We start from the raw sequence: 7,987 nt of genomic DNA, 5'->3' as shown, positions 1-7,987 counted from the left end.
GCTGATTTTTATTTTTATTTATTTCTGCTCCCTGACTGACGAAGTGACTGTCTGAAGAAGTTTTCTGCAGCCAAATGTTTCGCCGGGTTTAGTGTTCATGCCTACAACACCAGAGCGACTGTCAGTTTGAGCTCTACGGAGTTTGGATTTCTTTTATACAAACACCTTGATGCTGTAAAAAGATGTGTAGATGATTGTGTACATTTTGTGTGATAATGACTAACAGGAAGCTGCTACATCCACTGACTAATGGGAATTAATATTTCATTTTTCTCTGAAGGATTTCTGCTGATTCGAAAGAAAAATCTACAGTTTTCTGATCCGTCTCTGCAGCAGAGTGAAAGGCTCGTCTCTGTTTTAATTATTTTTAATCATCGGCTCCCCTGAAGGATAAAACCAATTAAACTCAAATTAACAAGTACTATGTTTATCTGCCAAAAACTATTAGAAACACATAAGAGAGGTGCTGTTACAGTGCACAGTGTTCCTCTCTGAAAAGTCTCCTAACAGAAGAGAAAAATGCAACGTGTCCTGCTATGTGAAATTCGGTTATTGTGTCTTTAGTCCCTGAAACTTGGTCTTTGGGGTTAAAATACAGATTGCAAACCTCCACCTACGTTGCAGAATGTAGGTTATTTAAAACGGTAAAAAAGAATAAAATAAAAGGTACACGCTCATTTGACTGGTTCCAGATCAAATTGAAGCATTTAAAGGCAACATTAACACCTTAAATTATAATAAATGTAAGACTCGCTTGATTGTAAGACAGAAATCAGCGGATAAAAAAGTACAAACTTATATTGAAAAGTCTTTTTAAAGACGTTTAGAATTTAAAACCTTTGTCACAAGAAGAAAAATAAAAGATTTCTTTCCAGTTTAACACCAAGAAAAGATTTTCATGGATTTTATCTGATTTAAGGCCTTTAATTGAAGTCATTTTAGACTTAGGACCTGCAGAGACATCAATAATAAAATCACACACGTGCACAGTATGAATAACTCCGACACCGCTTCCATCTCAAGGTTTCTGTAGCAGGCTGCTGGAATATTTGACTTATCAATAACAGTGTCCGTAGGAAACTTTCTTTTTAATGCCACGTTCGTGTCGCCGCATTGTCCAGCAGGTTGCGACGTCACTGACTGTGTGCAGAGTGTGAACACGCATCTGCTGGGAATCTGTGTTCCTGCAGTCTGTTAACAGCAGGACGGTCCGACTGACCAGCTGCTCAATCTGACGAGCTTCAGACTTTAGTGTCCCGTGAGTCTTTGAACGCTGCTTCAGAGGTTTGTCAGGTTTAATATTTAATAACATCTTGTAAAGTCAGGAAACATTCAAGGGATGAACAATAAATATTCTTTATATCAAAATCACAGTTTTAAAGATTACAGTTTTCAAATCGCACGAGCTGCAAGTTTAATTATTTGGGAAAATTATTTTGGGATTTGGGAAACATGACTCAGACAAAAGCTAGATCCCTGTGCAGTGCGCTACAGTCTCTAATCCAGGAGGCTGATTTATGTGTTTCCTTTCAGACTCTGGGACGATCGTTTGAAATGATTCATGTAAAATGTAAGTTTGTTAATGAAGCTGTAGGAGGCTCGCTAGTCAGAATTTGTTGGATGCTGTTTTACTGGAGTCGCGTTTCCTGGATCTCTATAACTCAGCTGGAAAGTACAACAAATATCCAACAAAGAAGAAGTTTAGAGTAAGTTAACCTGAATATCTTTTTTGCCGACCTTCAGTGGTTTAACCTCTCACCTTGCTGCAGTGATGTACAGGTGTACTCCGGACCCTGTGACATCACTGTTGGGTGTGGTCACAGGTGCAACAGAGCACATTTTCAAACACTGCTGTTGGTTTACTGAAAGTAAATAATCTGACTAGAGAAATAAGTTTACTTTTATTTGACCTTTTAGAAAAAATAGTTACCAATTTCTCTTTTTCCCCCACACAACTAAAAGAGCTGACAGACGTGTAAAGGTCACCTGAGGTCGTCGTGTCCTTAGCAGCACATTTGACACTTTAATACAAACACACTGTCATCATGTACAAACTGCAGTCTGTGTTTTATTAAAGCGTCTTTTTATCAATAGATGCTGGTGATTCTTTCTGTGAATGAAGTAGTTAAAACTAGTTCCACCTCGACCAATGACAACATTTTTGATAATAGTTCCAATAATATACTGAGTTTTGGTGCTGTTACCAAAATTAATCAGATTCAAAGGAATATAAACCAGTTTTATTTAAAAAAAGAAGATAAAGTTTCCAAAGGGTAAATCTAACAAAAGAGACATAGGGAGGAGCAACAGTGACAGAGGAGAGCTGCAACGTCACATTTCCTCAAGTCAAAGTTAGTCTGAGTGTCAGCAGAGCTGCGGTCGAGACAAGTCTCTCAGTTTGTCTCTAAAGAAACATTCAACTTTTCTCAACAAACAGCAGAATCTCTGCCAAACCCTGGAGAGTACACGGCCCTACAAAGCCAAAATGCACTGACTCAGTATTTGCTCAAAGTTCAGTTCAAACCAGAATTGGACTGTTTTACATCTGTTTTACCAGATAAAGGATATGATGTCATAGAAATGTGTTAATGTTGTTGAAACACCGTAAATATTATCAGCTGTACTTGTTTGTCAGAGACTCTCCTTTGTTGTTAAGTCAGCTTAACTTTTCTTTTAGTTAGAATCAGTCGTGTTTTTCCAGTACTGCTCCAACTCTTCCTGCTCTGCAGGTGAGGTTTTGTTGCCTTTCGAGTTCGACCTGTTTAGTGATGTTCTTTTGGGAAATGGTGAATTTAGTAGACTTGTTAAGGGCACCTTGTGGTTTTCTTGTGATGGAGTCTATAGCATACTCTAACAGTCAAACAACAAGCCAACAGAGGTCGATCCAACACATGCAAGAACATCCTGTATCTATGGCTCAGTTGGCTACAACACTCCCTTTATAGTCTCTCTTTAAGGTACAACAATCCCAACATCCGTTCAATGTTAAACTTCACTTTTCCACCTTTTCACATCACATGTAACCGACAGAATGAGTTGCCACAAAGGACACAGTTACTCTTTGGTCAGAGTTTAAGACACTTCAGGTATCTTCAAAAAAAGTCCTGTTCCCCTTGATTTTAACCTTTCAGATTTGTTTTTTTCTCACTTGTTGTCCTCAGAGTGTGGATATTTCTGCTGCCAGCTGTCTGCTGACTGAAGAACAGTTTCTGTGCTCCATCTGTCTGGATGTTCACTGATCCAGTCACCACACCATGTGGACACAGCTTCTGTAAAACCTGCATCACTGAACACTGGAATATTAGTGTCCTGTGTCAGTGTCCCAACTGTGAAGAGGTTTTCAACTCAAAACCTGAGCTGCAGGTCAACACTTTCATCTCTGAGATGGCTGCTCAGTTCAGACAGTCAGCTCAACAGAAAGCCAGCAGCAGCAGCTCAGAGCAACAAGCTGCCAAACCAGGAGAAGTTCCCTGTGACGTCTGCACTGGAACCAAACTGAAGGCCCTGAAGTCCTGCCTGGTGTGTCTGGGTTCCTACTGTGAGACTCACCTGGAGCCTCATCTGACAATGGCAGGCCTGAAAAGACATCAGCTGATCGACCCTGTGGAGAACCTGGAAGGCAGGATGTGTACGAAGCACGATAAACTGCTGGAGCTGTTCTGTAAGACCGACCAGATGTGTGTCTGCATGCTCTGCTCTGTTTCAGACCACAAGACACATGAAGTTGTTCCTCTGAAAGAAGAATATGAAGGAAAGAAGGCCGAGCTGGGGAAGACAGAGGCTGAAACTCAGCAGATGATCCAGAAGAGACGACTGAAGATTGAGGAGATCAAACGCTCAGTGGAGCTCAGTAAGGAAGATGCAGACAGAGAGATAGCAGGTGGTGTTCAGGTCTTCAGCGCTCTGAAGGAGTCTGTTGAGAGAAGCCAGGCCGAGTCATCGACACGATCAAAGAGAAGCAGAGAGAGACAGAGAAACAGGCTGAAGGCTTCATCAAAGAGCTGGAACAGGAAATCTCTGAGCTGAAGAAGAGAAGCTCTGAGGTGGAGCAGCTCTCACGCTCTGAAGACCACCTCCACCTCCTCCAAAGCCTCCGTCCCTGAACGCTGCTCCACCACCAAGGACTGGACAGAAGTCAGCGTCCGTCCACCTTCATAGAGGGGACTGTGAGGAGAGCTGTGAATCAGCTGGAGGGACGCTCAGTGAACAGATGAAGAAGCTGTTTGACGCCCAGCCCAAGAGGGTCCAGCAGTATGCAGTGGATGTGACCCTCGATCCTGATACAGCACATCCTGCTCTCATCCTGACTGATGATGGAAAACAAGTTAAACATGCTGATGTATGGAAGAATCTCCCAGACAATCCAGAGAGATTTGATTTTTGTTAGGGTTAGGGGTTAGGAGGAGGGGAAAAGTACCGGCTAACGACTTACGTAGCTTAGCGTTAGCCAGACTGGTGCACGGTCCTGTGATGTGCCTTCAGAGTCCCCAGAAAGTGAAAAGCACCTCCACACTCCACATTTCCCTTATAACAGCCACAAAAGTGCATTACCTCTGCGCTGGTTCAAAAATTGGACTCATGACACAATTTCTGGGACATGGAAGAGCTGAGGATCTGTTGCAGCACATCAAAGTAAGTTTATTTTTATATGCTTATTGGTTAGAGGCAGTAGCGGCATTCAAAACAACGCCGTTACTAGTTTACTATTTTCTACATCAGTAGCTTTTCAGAAGTGAAACTATTTACTGATTAAAGGGTAACTAAACCCTAAACCAATTTTTTTAGTATTAGTGCTGTTTTTATTGATTCGAGTAACTTTTTGACATTTAAAATGCTGCCCTCTTCAGGTTGAACGGTGGCTACTGCAGTTGAATTCTCCACTCCATTTGAGAGTCTGACAAGCAGGTCTCAGGTGCACGCCCCTCTATCTCCGCTGGGGTCTACCCACTTTTCCTGCATTTTTCAAATATTGCCAGTGGGTAGAGTCGGGCTCTGACCAGGGGTTTAGTTACAGGGGTTCAGTAACATGGTAGCGTTCACAGAAGCTACATTTCCCAGCGGAGTTTCTGCTGGGGTCTGGGCTGAAGCCGTAACCATGGTGATGACAGACGCTGCTGCGGGGTAGCTGGGGAGCGTGCGCAGGAGACGGCGGTGAGAAAGCAGGGGTAGAGAGAGTTCATATTGTGAGTCTTATCAGACTTTTCCCTTAACTCACCTTCAACGTCATTTGTCCTTTTTTTGCCAGGCTGCTACTGTTTGGAGCAGGTCTTAATTTTGCTCTTGTGGGTTGAACCACGTTAACGTTAGTGATCTTATACAAAGTTTCCTCCCAATGTGCCCTAAATGAAGTATACATCCAAACAGTGTGGCGCTTCTACAATATACACTCTTCCCGTTTTTGTAATTGGCTATGTGAGGATGTTTTTGTTGGTTTGTGTTGCCATGGTTTTGTAGCAGTTAAAGCATTGAGAACAGTTTAATAAGCTATCTTGACATTTTTGCCTATTAGTTTGTCTTACAGTTTTATTGATCACTAGATAGCCATGGCTTGGAGTGAAATTAGTTCAATGTTTTAATAAAGTAGCTTTGATGTAGTTATGTGATGGACTTTATATTTTATTGTAGCTTAGCTTGCTACATTTGCTATCTTTCGTTTGGTGGGTAGCTTTCATTTAGTGATTGATGGAGAGTAACTTATAGATTGGCTTAATACATTTTCCAAGTTGCTTGCCCAACACTGGCCAGGGGACATTGTTTGCATTTGAACAGTTTCATGGATTTGATCATTTTATTCATTTAGCCTACTTCTGAATTTTGTAACACAATGTTGGAAAAATGTAGCCTATATATGGTAATTAAAAAGTGTTATAGCCTAACTTATGCTTTGGCAAAGCAGTCCTTGACATAAGCATAATATCTATCTCTTTCAAATGTATTTCAACATCTTAGGTTTTACATTAGGATAATAAAGCTAAATGTTTCATTTGAAGCATACTGTATACAGTTTTACTGTCGGTCTGTATATTGAATGTACTTATTTACTTAATAAATGTTATTTAAACAAAACTTTCTTCTGTTTGATAATTCACAGGAATGTGTTGCTCAGCTCAACATGAGGCGGCTCCTCTCTGTGGGAATGGATGGCCCCAACGTAAACTTCAAGCTCCTCGATCTCCTTCAAAAGGAGCATAACGAGCTGTATGGAGGTGCTCAAGTCCTGATAGTTGGGAGCTGTGGACTTCACACTCTCCACAATGCCATGAAGGCAGGCTTTACAGCCTGGCAAATTGACAAGCTCCTGCGTGCGCTCCATTTCCTCTTTCACAACGTTCCTGCCCGCAGAGAGGACTACACCATCACCACTGGGTCGTCCTGCTTTCCCCTCTCTTTCTGTGGCCACAGATGGGTAGAGAATGTGCCAGTTGCCGAGAGAGTCCTGGAAATTTGGCCTATGATTCAGAAATACATCAATGCTGGTAGACATAGGCTTGGGGGCTGAATCTTCCATCAAGGTAATTTCATTGTTGTTTATTTGTTTTACACAATCACACTAATTACACAATTACATACAATTAGTTCACTATGAATATTTATGATCATTAATATTATACAAACATTTCCTTTCAAAGAAAACATTGACATGGGTGTTCCTTAAATAAATAATCATTATATTAATTAATTATTAAATTAATAATGTTCCTTAATAGGCACTCCTGGGCAAACCAGGAACCAAGATAGGGGAACACTCCGTACTCAGCCTGGAAGAGAGTGTTTGCAGAGTCTGATTCAAATCATAAAGGAACTGTAGAAAGGTCCCCGTTGAAATTCCCCATTGTTAGGCAGATTGCCTGCCTGGATCCCACAAAGATGGTCAAAGATCCAGAGTGGTGCATCGTACAGATGAAGGCATTAGTACAAACTTTCATCCAGGGACAGCAGCTGGCAGGTGGCATTGCAGCTGGTAAGAAATATACAGGGACAGTAGAGCTGGATAGGTTATTTAAATGGAGTAAGGACTTGTGCTCATTTGTGGTTTTCTGTCTTTTAATAGAGGTTGAAAATGTCAATGATCAGTTTGTAATTTAGGCAAGACCTTTGTGTCCCCAGGTTGAGAACCACTGCTTTAGATACTGTTGTGTTTCTATGATGAACTGTATGAACTTTTGTTGGATGGATGATGACGCAGTTGACTAATGTGTTAATTTAAAATTTAAATTTCCTTTCAATGTTGCAGGTGATGTCATCATTCAGCAGTTCACTTCCTGCTCTCAGTTGTGGGCAGAGAAGAAAAGTTTGTTTCCTTCCAACCGCTGAGGCAGCGTCTGGATGTTTCTCCACTCCAAACTCTGCACGTCCCACCCTGACCTGCTCAAGTTCTGTCAAAGTGCTCCCTCCTGTCCCATGGACAAGCCACAGGGAGAGGCTTCTCAGTTTAAAAGGAGGAAACGTGCAACCTTCGTGAGGAATCTCTCGAAGCCCTCAGGTTAATCTGCGATAAAGTAAATGTGTCTGTGTGTGGCGTTCTGAAAGTTCTGACCAGTCTCTGACTAGGAGCTTGGCATCTGCTGCTTCAGCAAAGTCACAATACAGGCTGTACCTTGATAGTGAGCGGGAAATAAAGGAGAGTGCCACACAAGAGCTGAAGAGGAAAGCAGCAGAGAAAGAGCTGGATGACCTCCAGAACCAGCGGCAGGTACTCGGTAGTGTGTGCCATTCACTTGAGAATGAAGCTGACAAGTGTGCAGAGATGGCTGAGGGAAAGGCAGGAACAAAGATGGCTGAGCTCATCACAAAATCCAACTCTCTTCGAAGAAGACACAAGGACAAAAAAGCAGAACTTCTCCAAGTTGAAAATTGATCGAAGAAAAGGCACAGCACAGCTAAGGCACTTGTGATCCTGCCTTAGCAACTTTTCTGTTTGTTGTTAATTCAATTAATTGTTATGCTGTCTGTCGTCTGTCGTCTGTCTGTCTGTCTGTTGGACAGT

General features: G+C 41.9%; 1 long non-coding RNA gene across 1 annotated transcript; it reads left to right on the top strand.

The window, feature by feature from the left end:
- The first annotated feature begins 4,565 nt into the window (after positions 1 to 4,565).
- Positions 4,566 to 7,280, top strand: LOC119889673. Its single transcript, XR_005442136.1, has 3 exons — positions 4,566 to 4,632; positions 6,092 to 6,512; positions 7,235 to 7,280. It is a non-coding gene; the product is annotated as an uncharacterized LOC119889673 (long non-coding RNA).
- Positions 7,281 to 7,987: the final 707 nt, after the last annotated feature.

Source organism: Micropterus salmoides, unplaced genomic scaffold, assembly GCF_014851395.1.
Source record: "Micropterus salmoides isolate LMB-PRFRI ecotype aquatic unplaced genomic scaffold, ASM1485139v1 Ms_hic_scaffold_586, whole genome shotgun sequence".
Lineage (NCBI taxonomy): Eukaryota > Metazoa > Chordata > Actinopteri > Centrarchiformes > Centrarchidae > Micropterus > Micropterus salmoides.
Note: the sequence above shows the minus strand (reverse complement) of the source record. Positions and strands in the feature narration are given on the sequence as shown.